This window comes from Lepidochelys olivacea (genome assembly GCF_965140295.1).
Source record: "Lepidochelys olivacea isolate rLepOli2 genome assembly, chromosome: 23".
In the NCBI taxonomy this organism is placed as follows: Eukaryota; Metazoa; Chordata; order Testudines; family Cheloniidae; genus Lepidochelys; species Lepidochelys olivacea.
In genome coordinates this window covers 4669829-4683844 of record NC_140433.1, presented here as the reverse complement: position 1 = coordinate 4683844, position 14016 = coordinate 4669829, and the positions used below count along the sequence as shown (strand labels likewise).

The following is a 14016-nucleotide window of genomic DNA, read 5'->3' as shown; positions in this document are numbered from 1 at the left end:
GGGTCTTTGAGGGGTGCTGCTCTGGATCCTTGGGGTGCATCTTTGCTGGGGGTGATGTTCTGGGAGGGGTCTTTGAGGGGTGCTCCTCTGGATCCTTGGGGTGCATCCTTGCTGGGGGTGATGTTCTGGCAGGAGTCTTTGAGGGGTGCTGCTCTGGATCCTTGGGGTGCATCCTTGCTGGGGGTGATGTTCTCGGAGGGGTCTTTGAGGGGTGCTGCTCTGGATTCTTGGGGTGCATCCTTGCTGGGGGTGACGGAGGGCGCTGCTGGGGTGTGTTGCTGTGGGAGGGGGCCCAGTGTGAGCTGGGGGTGGTGCTGTGAGGAATTCCCTGGGGTGTATCCCTGCTGAGGGTGATGGGGTGATCCCAGCGTGGTCTGAGAGTGGTTCTTTGGGGAAGGTCCCTGCTCTGCATCTTTGCTGGGGGTGGGGGTTGCTGTGCTGGGACAGGGGTGTCTTTGGTGAGAGGTGATGCTGGGGTGCCCGTGTGTGTCCTGGCTGGGGATGATGGGGGTGCTGCTCAGGGCAGGGGGATCCCAGTGTGAGTCCTTGCTGGGGGTGGCGATTGGGGTTGGGAGGGGGATCCTTGGTGTACATCCTTGAGAGGGGGGTGCTGCTCTGGGGAGAGGTCCCAGTGTGAGTCCTTGCTGGGGAGGATGATGGGTGGGGGTGCTGCTCCCCGGGAGGAGGTCCCTGTTGTGTGTCCTTCCTGGGGGGTGGCAGTTCGGGGCTGGGGGTGCAGCTCAGGGATCGTTGAGGGGTGCTGTTCTGGGCAGGGAACCCTTGGTGTACGTCCTTGCTGAGGCAGAGGGGTGCTGCTTGGGGTGGGGTGGGGGTGTATCCTAGTGTGAGTCCTTACTGGGGGTGGCTTTTGGGGTTGGGGTCTTTTGCTGGCTGGTGTGGGGGGGGGTGCTGCTCTGGGAGGGGAGTCTTTGCTGTGGGGGAGCTTGCTGGGGGTGGCGATCAGGGCTGGGGGGAGCGTGGCTCCGGGGTCTTTGAGGGGTGCTGCTCTGGGCGGGGGACCCTGGGTGTGGACTCTTGCTAGGAAGGGGGAGTCCCATCGTGGCTGGGGGTGTTTTGGGGGGTGCTGCTGCGGGATTGAGGGATCCTGCCTCTGCATCGGTGCTGGGGGGGGGTCCCAGTGTGAACCCTCGTTGGGGGTGCTGCTCAGGGTGGGTTTTTTGGGGGGGTGCCGTTCGGCGGGGGGGGCACCCCTCTCTCCAGTCCCAGCCACTCAGCCCGCCCGGCGCTGGCAGCATCAGTATGCAGTGGGGTGTGCCGGCGGCTCCAGCGGAATCCCCTCCCCCGGCCCCCCGCCCCGCCGCTCACAATGTCCGCTAATCACCATCGGAAAGGCGGGGCGGCCGGGCTGGGGAGAGCGGAGCCCGCCGGAGAGGAGCCGGGACCCGCCGGGCGCCCTCCGTGCAGCCGGGGCAGCCCCAGGGAGCGCGGCGCCGGGGGCGGGCGGCCGTGGCGGGGCGGGGGGGGGTCTATGGAGGCGCCTGCCGGCTGCTGCCCCCAGCGCCCCGAGGCCACGGCGGATGGTCACCCCCCCGCGGGAAGGAAAGGAGCCGCCCGCAGCAGCAGCTACAGCGGCTCGGGCACCTGCCCCTTTGCCCTGGGATCCTGCCATGCCAGCCGGGTAACTCCCCCGCCTTCTGCCCCTCGGGGGGGGGGGGCGCTGAGTGAGTGGGGGGCTGGAGAGAAGGGGTGCAGGGGGGTGAGTATGTGGGGCAGGTTGCATGGGGTTGGGGGGCTGGAGAGAAGAGGTGCAGGGGGGTGAGTATGTGGGGCAGGTTGCATGGGGTTGGGGGGCTGGAGAGAAGGGGTGCAGGGGGCTGAGTATGTGGGGCAGGTTGCATGGGGTTGGGGGGCTGGAGAGAAGGGGTGCAGGGGGCTGAGTATGTGGGGCAGATTGCATGGGGTTGGGGGCTGGAGAGAAGGGGTGCATGGGGTTGGGGGGCTGGAGAGAAGGGGTGCAGGGGGGTGAGTATGTGGGGCAGGTTGCATGGGGTTGGGGGGCTGGAGAGAAGGGGTGCAGGGGGCTGAGTATGTGGGGCAGATTGCATGGGGTTGGGGGGCTGGAGAGAAGGGGTGCATGGGGTTGGGGGGCTGGAGAGAAGGGGTGCAGGGGGGTGAGTATGTGGGGCAGGTTGCATGGGGTTGGGGGGCTGGAGAGAAGGGGTGCAGGGGGCTGAGTATGTGGGGCAGGTTGCATGGGGTTGGGGGGCTGGAGAGAAGGGGTGCAGGGGGCTGAGTATGTGGGGCAGGTTGCATGGGGTTGGGGGGCTGGAGAGAAGGGGTGCAGGGGGCTGAGTATGTGGGGCAGGTTGCATGGGGTTGGGGGCTGGAGAGAAGGGGTGCAGGGGGCTGAGTATGTGGGGCAGGTTGCATGGGATTGGGGGCTGGAGAGAAGGGGTGCATGGGGTTGGGGGGCTGGAGAGAAGGGGTGCAGGGGGGTGAGTATGTGGGGCAGGTTGCATGGGGTTGGGGGGCTGGAGAGAAGGGGTGCAGGGGGCTGAGTATGTGGGGCAGATTGCATGGGGTTGGGGGGCTGGAGAGAAGGGGTGCATGGGGTTGGGGGGCTGGAGAGAAGGGGTGCAGGGGGGTGAGTATGTGGGGCAGGTTGCATGGGGTTGGGGGGCTGGAGAGAAGGGGTGCCGGGGGCTGAGTATGTGGGGCAGGTTGCATGGGCTTGGGGGGCTGGATAGAAGGAGTGCACGGGCTCTGTGTGGTGGGCATGGGGCTGAGGGTGCCCGGGACTCAGGGTCTGGAGAGAAGGGATACAGGACGCTGTTGAGGGCAGGGGCTTGGCTGGGGGTTGCATGGCTGGAATGTTGTTATCTGGGGGTATGGGAATGAGTGGGGTCTGGATAGAAGGGGGTGCAGGGAGCTGAATGGGGGCCAGGGGTGCATAGCTGGGGTTGTGGGGTGTCGCATGGGTGATGGGGTATTGGGTGTATGAGAGTTGAAGGGGTCTGCATAGAGGGCTGGGGGCTGAGTGTGTGGGGCAGTGGGTGTGTGGATGAGGGGGTCTAGGGAGTGCATGAGTGGGGGGATCTGGGGGCTGAATATGTAGGCGGAGGGTGCTATGGGGTTCATATCTGCTGGGGGAGCCAGGTAGGGATGCACCTATGTTGGGGTGCATGGGGACCATGGAGGGGGTATATGTGTAGGTGCAGGGGGGTCTGTCAAGGGCTGGTGAGGGGCTGCTCCTCCCTGGTTCCAGAGAACATGGGATTGACAGCAACGGGGTGGGGGGATGCCCTAACCTGTGGGTCCCCTAACTTTAGCTGCGGGGGAGGGGGCTCTGGGTCAGGATATTTGCATGAAATGACTTGGCCTCGCCCTAGCCTATCTAAACCTCCCTTTGCTCCCATCCGTGCACCCACGTCTGTCTCCGTCCCATGCACCCTCATACCATAAAACCCTCCACCCCAGCTGCCCTGGGAGGGAGGGGGCAACAGAGCACCAGTCCCTGCAAAGAAATCTGCTCAGGCACATCCTGTGGGGTGTAAAAAGTGCTGGGTTGGCATCTTCTCCTCCCCACCTGGCAATGGATGTGGGGGGGCAGGGGGAGCAGGACTGTTTTGGGCTTTGAATGTGAATCCCCCATTCTCCCTCTGTGCTAGGCTGGATCCACTGTGGGAGCAAAGATCCAGGGCAAGGGGTCTAGTGAGTGAGCATTGTGCTTGGGGTGTGTGTGTGTGGGGTGGGGCTCAGAGACCGCGAGGGTCTGAGCCCAGAGCCCCACCCCTGCTCTGAGCTCCGGGCCCCTTTACCTCACCGGGAGTGCAGAGCCGGCCAGAGAGCAGCTAAGCTCAGCCATTATAGCCACAAACCTCATCCCCCACTGCATCCATCCCATTCCCCGAACTCGCACCCTCCTTCCCTAGCCCATCTGGGGCGGATGATGGAGAGAGACTGAGCCAGAACTCCTGGGTTCTCTGCCACTGATCCCTCCCAGTCTGTCTAAGGAGTGGGACTGTCGGGCTGTGGCGGGAGGGCGGCCCCCCATGGCTGGGAGCGAGTGAGGCTGTGATGTAGTCCCATTGGAGTGCAGGGGGTGAGAAGAGATGTAGGGTGAATGGGGGGTGAGGGGAGCTGTCCTAGGTGGATCCCAGAACTCATGCCCTGGGGGGCAGTTCAGGATCATCTCCCCTGTTCTCCAGGGCTTTGCTAGAGTTTGACACTCTGGGGTTAGCAGAGCATCAGCGCTTGCTCCCGGAATCTGGAGTCTCCCCAGCCTCAGAGGGACCTGTGGTGGGATAACCGTGGGGTGCCTTCGTCTGCTTTCCGGACAGCATGTGGGTTGCTGGGTTTCTCAGCTTTGGCTCTTCCTGCCTCTGGAAAGGAAGGGTCGAGATCTGACTGTTCTGTGCTGGAAGGGACTGTTCTGATCTGACCTCCTGCATCGCGCAGGCCAGGGAATCTCGCCCGGCGATCCCTGCCTCCAGCCCAGATCCAGGGGGGAGCTCGAGCAGAGCATTTAGAAAGAGACGTCCCATCTCAGTGTAGACTCGGAGCAGCAGAGAATCCACCCTGTCTCGAGGGGGGCTGTTCCTTGCATTAATCACCCTTCCCTGTTACAAACGTGCACCTTGGTTCCTGTCTGAATTTGTCCAGCTGCCGCTCCCAGCCGTGGTAAAAGGACAGAGAGCTGGGTTGGGGTTGAGAGAAGGAACCAGAGAATGTGCCTGGCTGTGCCTGGGGCTTGTCTGTCCTAGAACTGGGGAAGACCTGCTGGATTCTACCAAGTCCATCCCAGGGCTGGTCTCTACAGTCTAATCTCCTGACCTTAATCTGGGCTCCCTCACTCACTACCCCGGCCCCTGTCCCTGCCCCACGACCTGCTAGTCCTGATCAAATGCACAACAGCTACTACCCTCCTCTACGGCCCTCTTGAAAGTCCAGGGCACTTCCCTCCCCACCCGGATGTGAATTTCCAGGGAGATTTTCCCCTGTTCAGTGTCTGACGCCTCTGAAAGTCACTGGGAGTTTGGCACTTGGCTGCCTTTTTTGCCTTTGAAAATGGACCCCTCCCTTATTACCCAAAAGAGGTGAGAGGCCCAGGAGGACAGCTAGAGCTGAGAGGAATAGAGAAGGAGGCTTTGGGAAAGGAGTGGGGTCTAGTGGTTAGAATAGTGGGGTCTGGGAGTCGGGACTCTTGGGTTCTGTTTCCAGCTCTGGGAGGGGTGTGGGGGCTTACAGCAGGGGGGGGCTGGGAGTCAGGACTTCTGGATTCTGTTCTAGATTCTGTCACTGGAATCGCTGTGGCACCTTGGGCCAGTCAGTTGGTCTGTTCCTACTGTTTCCTGAGTTGTGAAGCATGGTTACCTAACCCTGTAGGGTGGCTGTGCGGCTTTGCTGCTGTGTGTCAAGAGCTTGGAGATTCTCAGTGGGGGAGTTGCTATGGATGTGACCTGCACGTTTGTGGCAATGACTCAGCTAGCATGCGTATATAACACAGCTTGGCCATGGGTCATAGCCCCCGTACTGCTGAGAGCTTGGGGAGATTCTCCTTGAGCTCAAGTGTCAATGGGGGTGGTTGGGGGAGTGGATCTGAGGGCATAAGATAATGCAGCAATGTGGGAGCCGGCCAGGGTCTATTCAGTTTCATGCAACAGCCCTAGAAAGATCAGCTGTGAGTCTGTGGGCAACATCTTTGCTCCCGGTGATGCTGCAGGAGGCAGAGTGGGGCTGGAAATGGAGGATGGAGCACAGGGGTGTGTACATAGTTTTTGCTGCTGGCTGCTAGAAAAATCCCCAGGGCCTGGGAGGAAGAATTCCAAGGGGACCCAGGAGCCCTGCTGTCTGTGGAAGGCAGATCCAGCCAAGTTGGTGTACCAGATTGGAGGGGACATCTCAGCCTGACTGTCCTGGGGAATCTTTATTAAAGGTCTTTGAGTTTCGCTTTAATAGTTGGGACCTAATTGCATCAGAGGGGCCCCTTCTCTGCTGCCCAGTTTGTGTCAAGGGAGTACGTTTTTTGATCCCGCACGTGGGCCTCTGCCACCCTCCCTTACTCCCTCCCGGTCCCAAGTTCTCCCATGAGGTCTCATCTATGGGGCTGCGAACCCCCAGGGTGGAACGTGGCTCGTGGCGATGGCTCCGTGGTCTCAGATTTTGCATCTAGTTTTTCCTAATGCTCATCCGTAGCCCTGCGCCTTCTGCAAACCCTCCAGCCACCAAACAACAAGCTGACGGGCAAATATCAACCCCTGCTCCCCGCCGGGGGGAAAAAACCCCCGAGTCCGAGAGTTTAAAAGATGGAACTGATCGCCCCAAGCCCCCCTCCAGCGTCCGCCTGTGGCCTGTGTTGCTAGTGGCAGGCTGGCATTGGTATGCACAAAGCAGCCTTCCTATTGATGAGCTCAATTTGATATGCGTGAGAGGTGTGGGCTTGGATTGGTATGTGCGAGAGGGTGCGAGTGCGGTGGGGCGTGCGTTCGGATCGGTATGCATGTGTGCGTGTGGCAGGGACGTGGGCCAGAGCAGGTCTGTGGCTGCGGGCGGGTGGAGGCTGGTGTTATGCTGGGGGAAAGCAAAGCACCTCTCCCAAACCTTGCTGTCTTCTGCATCCAAGCACCCAGGCCTGGAGGGAGGCGTGCTTCGTGCTGGAGAGAGATCCGCAGGCTGGTGGCAAGGGCACCAGGAGACGAGCCCCAAACGCAGAGGCAGATGTGGCGGCCGGGTCTGACTCGCACCAGGGTGGCAGAGGGGCGTATGCAGGCCTGGCAGGCGCGATTGGCAGCAGCAGATGCTGTCTGGGAATGAATCTGCTGTGGACACGTGAGGCCAGATTTTTCCAAGGTGCAGTTTGGACATTTTATCTTTACATGAGTTTGTGGCAGTGGAAGCAGATAGGTCAATTTTCCATTCTGCAACCGGTGCTCAGATGCCCAGAAGCTGTTTGTTATGTTTGTGTTACCTGCAAGATAAAAAACAAACGAACAAATTTGTGTTTAATTTAAATGAGGAACAATCTCAAAGCCATTTAAATGTTCTAGTTCACCCACTTTTTAATCCCAACACTTCAGCATATTTTTAAAAGTCCTTCCTGACCTAAGCTTCCACTTATTGTGATTGGGGGTCTATAGATACCACCCTAATATTAATTAGTTAATCAGATGGGTGGTCCCTAGGCATTGTTTCAAACAGATTGAAGAGAGTCTTGGTAACCCAGAACTAGCTTTGGTTTAACTTCGTAGCAGATGATGATAAAAAAAAAAAATGAAGGAAAAATATTGTCTCTCTTCCCTGCTGTTTGGGGAAAGTACTCCTGAAAATAATTTGTGCAAAAGATCTATTGCTTTACCAAATGGAAACATCCTGTGCTATTTCTGATGGGCAAATAGAGATTTTGAGTTCCCCTGACTTGGAAAAGAACTCTTCTTAACCTCTGCAGGTTTGTACTGAATGCTGTGGATTTTAATTATAACTCCCACTCGGGAGCCTGCAGTAATTGAGCTAAATTCATGTCATAGTTTATGCTAATATTTTTGCAATTAGGGGCTTTTAGAAAGATCTCTCTCCAACGCTTCTAGCTTCTTGTCTTGTTGTTATCAGAGTCTTTTTTGTTGTTTTTTTTAAAAAAAAATTTCTCCTTGCAACAAACTTGGGGCTGTGGGAGACACGTTGGATGGGAAAGGTTTGTGTGTGAAGATAACAGGCTGTTTCATTCATGCATCTGAGGCGTGATTTTTTTATTGAAGTGCCCACACCGTGGTGATAGAGAATAACCTCTGCCAGGTGCTGTTCAAGCTTCGCTCTGCATCCTAGGGCATCTGATGGTTTGCACAGTCCCTATCTGTCCATCGCTCTGCCCCGTGCTTATGCAAAGTGCATACAAAATGCCCTCGCTTTGCATTGGTGTAAATGCACGAAGGCGTAGGCTGATGGGAGAATCGGAGCCCTCTGTATCAAGGCAAAGTAGTAATAAAAAAAAAAAAACCTGGGGAAAGGTGCTGCATTGGGGGCTCGAAGTGTAGATTCTCTTTCCTGATTCTCAGAGCGGGTACAGGCTGGGAAAACCTCACATACCCCTCTTCCCTTGACTCTGCCCCATAAAGGAAGCTCCATCTCCTCTTTGGTCTCTCCGCTGAGCCTGCCTGTAAAGGTGATGACGGGGAGTTGGTGGCTTATAAGATGTGGGCATTTCACAGGGGGCAGCGCCTTTCAGAGTGACTTCTGGCCCTCAGCTTTCAGGATCCACGGCTGCAAAACTCTTAGCCAAATATCCTGTTTCTGAGCAGTCCCGTTTCGTGGTGTCTGTTTTTTTAACTCCGGGGGCCTGTAGCAAAAAGCGGCCAAGGGGTCACACAGCTCCTTTGAGTATTAGCAGCACCGGCACCATGGATTTCAGATTGCAGCTTGCAGCAGGGTCCTTCTGGCGATCATCGGCAGTGCTTTCCAGGTAACAGGAAGTGAACCTCTTGTAATTGGCAGCTCATCTATAAGTCCCAGTTCTGCCCAGATGCAGGATGCCTCCTGTAGATTCATAGAGTTTAAGGCCAGAAGACCATCTACTGTGACTTCCTAGGGGTTTTTTGCCTTCTTCTGCTGCGTGGGGTACGGATCACTTGCTGGAGGATTCTCTGCACCTTGAAGTCTTTAACCCACGATTTGAGGACTTCAGTAGCTCAGACATAAGTTAGGGGTTTGTTACAGGAGTTGGTGGGTGAGATTCCATGGCTTGTGTTGTGCAGGAGGTCAGACTAGACTATCATAATGGTCCCTTCTGACCTTAAAGTCTATGATTCTATGATTCTAAATACCCCAGGCCAGAGAAGTCATAGCTACAAAGGACTGGAAGAGACCTCCTGGGTCATCAAGTACAGTCACGGGCAACCCCATCGTATAATCCTGTTCATGAATTTATCAAGCCCTGTCTTCAAACTAGTTAGGTTCTTTCTCCCCCCGCCCCCCGTCCAGTTACCCATGTTTTGAGCCCAGTCACTTGTGTCAGACTAATGTTTCTCTTCCAGAAACACACCCTGTCTTCATCTGAAGCCAGCGAAAGATGGAAAATCCACCTCTTCTCTTGGGAGCTGGTTCCTCACCTGCCCTCCTTGTTAAATGCATGAGCCTTATTTCTAACCTGAATTTGTCTGGCTTCAGCTTCCAGGCACTAGTTCTTGTTCTGCCTTCCTCCGCTAGATTGTAGAGCCCTTTTGTACCTGGGATTGTCTCCCCATGAAGGTGCTGATACGCTATAATCAAGCCACCTCTCAATCTTCCCTTCGATAAATTAAAGAGATTGAGTTCTGTCAGACTCTTGCGATCAGACCTTTTCTCCATCCCTCGGATCGGTCACCAGAGCTAACTGCAGTATCCAGTATCGGTCTCATCCAGCCTGTACGCAGAGGGAAAATCACGTCCCCGCTTCTACTCACTATTTCCCTGTTTAAACATCCAAAGATCGCATTGGCCCTTTTTGCCCCAGCATCGCACTGGGGGCTCTTGTTGAGTTGTGTCCACCACTCTGACCTCTCAATCCCTTCCAGAACGGGCGTTGAAGGTGCTCGGTCCCTGGCAGAACTGGGTTCTCAGTTCTTAAAGGTGCAGCCCCAACACCCGGTCAGTTACGCTGCCAAGGAAGTTTGTACGACAACGGTATCTTTCTTGCTGATGAATCTGATATTTTGCTGCTGCTCTCTCCCTCTTAAAATCCCAGCTCCTGAAATCACGCCATTATGTGAGAATCTCTTCTTTCATTTAGAAAAAGAAGCACGTTTCTAGCCCTTAGGGCATTAGAGAAGATTTTGAAAACATAATTCCTAAAGGCTCAAAACCCAGAAGGAAAATAAAAAGAACCCTGTGTTTATTCAAAAAAGAACTGGATAATTTCATGAAGTGATAGATCCATCAGGGGCTATTAGCCAGGATAGGCAGGGATGGTGTCCCTGGCCTCTGTTTGCCAGAAGCTGGGAATGACAACAGGGGATGGATCACTTGATGATTCCCTGTCCTGTTCATTCCCTCTGGGGCACCTGGCACTGGCCGCTGTCGGGAGACAGGACACTGGGCTAGATGGACCTTTGGTCTGACCCAGTCTGGCCGTTCTTATGTTCTTATTTCTTTATTTATTTTAAATCTCAGGATTATTTAAGCTGGTTTCAGCATTTTATCTGGGCAGGCTCATGCCCTTTGACCGTTTGGGTCAAAGCTAATTGAGGCTAGGTGGGAAACAGTTTTCCCGTCTCCTGAGAATTTTCTAGAAAATTCAAAAGAAAAATAAAAAAATAAAAATAAAAAATTAATCCTCAATTGGGACAAAGTCAAAATCTCAAAAATTTCCACAACACAAACCAAAAAAAAATTTCAGTTCGGGTTACTGAAATATTTTGTTCCAATTTTTGCCTTTTTTGTGTGTCTCTCTCTCTCTCCTTTGTCTTTGAGTCCCATCCATCAGTTTAACAGTGACAATGGGGCCGAATAAAGTCTTTCAATCGCTTTCTGTCTTGTACGTAAGAACGATCAGGCTGGGTCAGACCAAAGGTCCATGTAGCCCAGTAACCTGTCTTCTGACCATGGCCAATGCCAGGTGCTTCAGAGGGAATGACCAGAACAAGTGATCCATCCCCCGTTGGCCCATTCCCCGCTTCTGGCAAACAGAGGCTAGGACACCAGCCCTGCCCACCCTGGCTAATAGCCATTGATGGACCTATCCTCCATGAATGTATCTAGTTCTTTCTTGAACGCTGTTATAGTCTTGGCCTTCACAACATCCTCTGGCAAGGAGTTCCACAGGTTGACCGTTGTGTGAAAAAATACTTCCTTTTGTTTGTTTTAAACCTTCTGCCTATTAATTTCATTTGGTGACCCCTAGTTCTTGTGAGAAGGAGTAAATAACACTTCCTTATTTACTTTCTCCACACCAGTCATGATTTTATAGACCTCTATCATATCCCCCCTTAGTCGTCTCTTTTCCAAGCTGAAAAGTCGCCAGCCTTATTAATCTCTCCTCATAGTACCAGCTTTACAGCTTTGTTTATCTTTAAACCTCTTTGTTCTGTGTCATTCTTCACCATCTCTATCCAATGCTGTGACGAAGTGGGAATGTTCTTAATGTTTTCTCTGAATACTGTGTGGGCGCCTCAATTTCCCCTGTGCATTTCTTAAGTATCTAGGTGATTGGATAAGGGTGTGTGATTGTTGCAGAGCCCTAGAGGGCAGGGGTGTGCAGTACAGAATGGCCAACACCCTGTCTCCTGGCAGCTGATGGCCTGGGCCCCTCCCCTGCAAGGTGCCAACTGAAGGTGTTAGAGAACAAAGAGATCAGGTGGCCTCCTTACCTGGAAAGAGCCAAAGGCCAGAGGAGGGGCTGGAGGGAGTTTTCAGTTTGGAGCTCGCTGGGGAGATGCGGGGAGGCCCAGAACCTCCAAGATGGACCTGACTGAGGGGTCCTGTTTTCTGTACCTACAAGTTCTGTTTTAGACCATGTTCCTGTCGTCTAATAAACCTTCTGTTTTATTGGCTGGCTGAGAGTCATGGTGAATCTCAGGAAGTGCGGGGTGCAGGGCCCTGACTCCCTCTCACTCCATGATGATGCATCCTTGGTCTTCCTCTATTTCTGGTTCCTTACACTCTGATTAGTATCACCATGTGTGGTATCCCATCTGTGTCCACTCCTGACGCGTATCCAGACCATCACAACCGTCCTTCTTGAATGTTCTGGAACAGTGTCAATGAAGTTACATTTCAAAATGAAAACCTGAAACTTTTTGTTCAGAAAATGTCAAAATGGCATGCTTGGACAATTTTGGAACTTTTTTCAACTTTTTTTCAAGATGGGAAATTCATCAAAACTGACCCTTTCCCGCATTTTCGGTTTGCAGCACTTAAATCTACATTTTTCAGGGGGGAAAGGGTTCATCAAAATTCCAGCATCATCAGCTGCTAATGAAAGGGTGAGCTGGGGTGTGTATGTATGTATGAGACAAACTCTTAAGAAAGAAGAGTCCTGAGTTTCAGTCTCCAACCAGTCTGTAACTTCCGCACTTGCTAACGCTGAACTGTGTAAAAATGCAAATTCTGGTAGGATTGAGCATAGTAGCCATCACATCAAATTGCTTCAGTGTCAAGCAGAAAGTTCTTTATACTTTTGCCCATTGTAACATCCCATGGCAATGAGTTCCACAGGTTAATTGTGCAGTATGTGTGAAAAAAATATGTCCTCTTATTTGTATGAAACCTGCTGCCTATTAATTTCCTTGGGTGCCCCCAGTTTTTTGTATTCTGGGAAAGGGTAAATAACACTTCTATAGTCATTTTTCCCACACCATTTATGATTTTATAGACCTCTATCATATCCCCCCCCTTAGTTGTCTCTTTTGTGCCTTGAACAGATGTTTTCAGAGAACTAGCCACGATGACTCCAAGATCTCTCTTGAGTGGTAACAGCTGATTTAGACCCCATCATTATATATGTATAGTTGGGATTATTTTTTCCCAAAGTGCATTACTTTGCACTTATCAATGTTGAATTTCATCTGCCATTTTGTTACCCTGTCACCCAGTTATGTGAGATCCATTTTTAACTCTTTGCAGTCAGCTTTGGATTTAACTATCTTGAATAATTTTGTGTCATCTGCAAACTTTGCCACCTCACTGTTCACCCCCTTTTCCAGATCATTAATGAATATGTTAAACAGTACGAGGCCCAGAACAGATTCTGGGGGGGACCCCACTGTTAACTCTCCATTGTGAAAACTGACCATTTATTGCTACCCTTTGTTTTGTGTCTTTTAACTGGTTACTGATTCATGAGAGGACCTTCCCTTCTTATCCCATGACTGCTTACTTTGCTTAAGAGCATTTGGTGAGGGGCCTTGTCAAAGGCTTTCTGAAAGTACAAGTACATTATGTGGACTGGATTACCCTTGTCCACATGTTTGTTGACCCCCCTCAAAGAATTCTAGTACATTGGTGAGACATGATTTCCCTTTACAAAAGCCGTGTTGATTCTTCCCCAACAAATCGTGTTTGTCTATGTGTCTGAGAATTCTGTTCTTTAGTATAGCTTCTACCAGTTTGCCCAGTACTGAAGTTAGGATCACCTCTGGTGCCTTTTTTTAAAAAAATCAGCATTACATTAGCTCTCCACCAGTCATCTGATTTCAGTGATAGGTTACGTACTACAGATAGGAGTTCTGCAGTTTCGTAGTTGAGTTTCTTCAGAACTCTTGGGTGAATCCCATCTGGTCCTGGTGACTTATTGCTGTTTAATTTGTGAATTTGTTTTAAAACCTCTTCGACTGACATATCAGTATGTGATGGTATCCCATACAGTCGGTCCCTAGACCTCTGACTGCCATAAGCCGGGACAGGATGGATCACTTGATAATTCCCCTGTTCTGTTCATTCCCACTGAAGCATCTGTCACTGGCCACTGTTGGAAGACAGGATCCTGGACTGTTGGGCTGACCCAGTATGGCCATTCTTTATGTTCTTATTTGTCACCCAAAAAGAATAGCTCTGATATGGGTCTCTCCCGCACATGCTCTGCAGTGAAGACAGATGCAAAGAATTCATTTAGCTTCTCTGCAATGGCCTTGTCTTCTCTGAGTGCTCCTTTAGCACCTCCGTTGTCCAGTGGCCCCTCTTGATTGTTGGGCAGGCTTCCTGCTTCTGATGTACTTTTAAAAAAAAAAAAATCAGACAGTTTTTGTGTCTTTAGCAAGTTTCTTCTCAAATTCTTTCTTGGCCTGCTTTATTATCCTTTAACACTTACCCTGCTGGAGTTTGTGTTCCTTCCTATTATCCTTGGTAGGATTTGAATTCCAGATTTTAAAGGATGCTTTTGCCTCTAACAGCCTTGATTACTCAGCTGGTTAGCGTGGTGGTATTCTTCTGGTCCTCTTATTGTCCAGACTGGGGCGGTTAAGGTGGGACCACCTTTCTGTATGGACAAAGCCTGACTGGAAGGAAGTCTTTTGGGCAGGGACTGCCTTTGTGTTCTGTGTTTGTACAGCCCCTGGCATGATGGCTTGGTCCATCACGCGGGTGCCTAGGTGC

At 52.6% G+C, this 14016-nt stretch overlaps 1 protein-coding gene across 1 annotated transcript in view; it reads left to right on the top strand.

Moving 5' to 3' along the window:
- Positions 1-1499: 1499 nt before the first annotated feature.
- NPAS1 (neuronal PAS domain protein 1) overlaps positions 1500-14016 on the top strand; it is a 99918-nt gene continuing 87401 nt past the window's right edge. The window contains exon 1 of the mRNA XM_084612169.1: positions 1500-1639. The gene's annotated coding sequence lies outside the window, so the exon portion shown is untranslated. The remainder of the gene's footprint in view (positions 1640-14016) is intronic.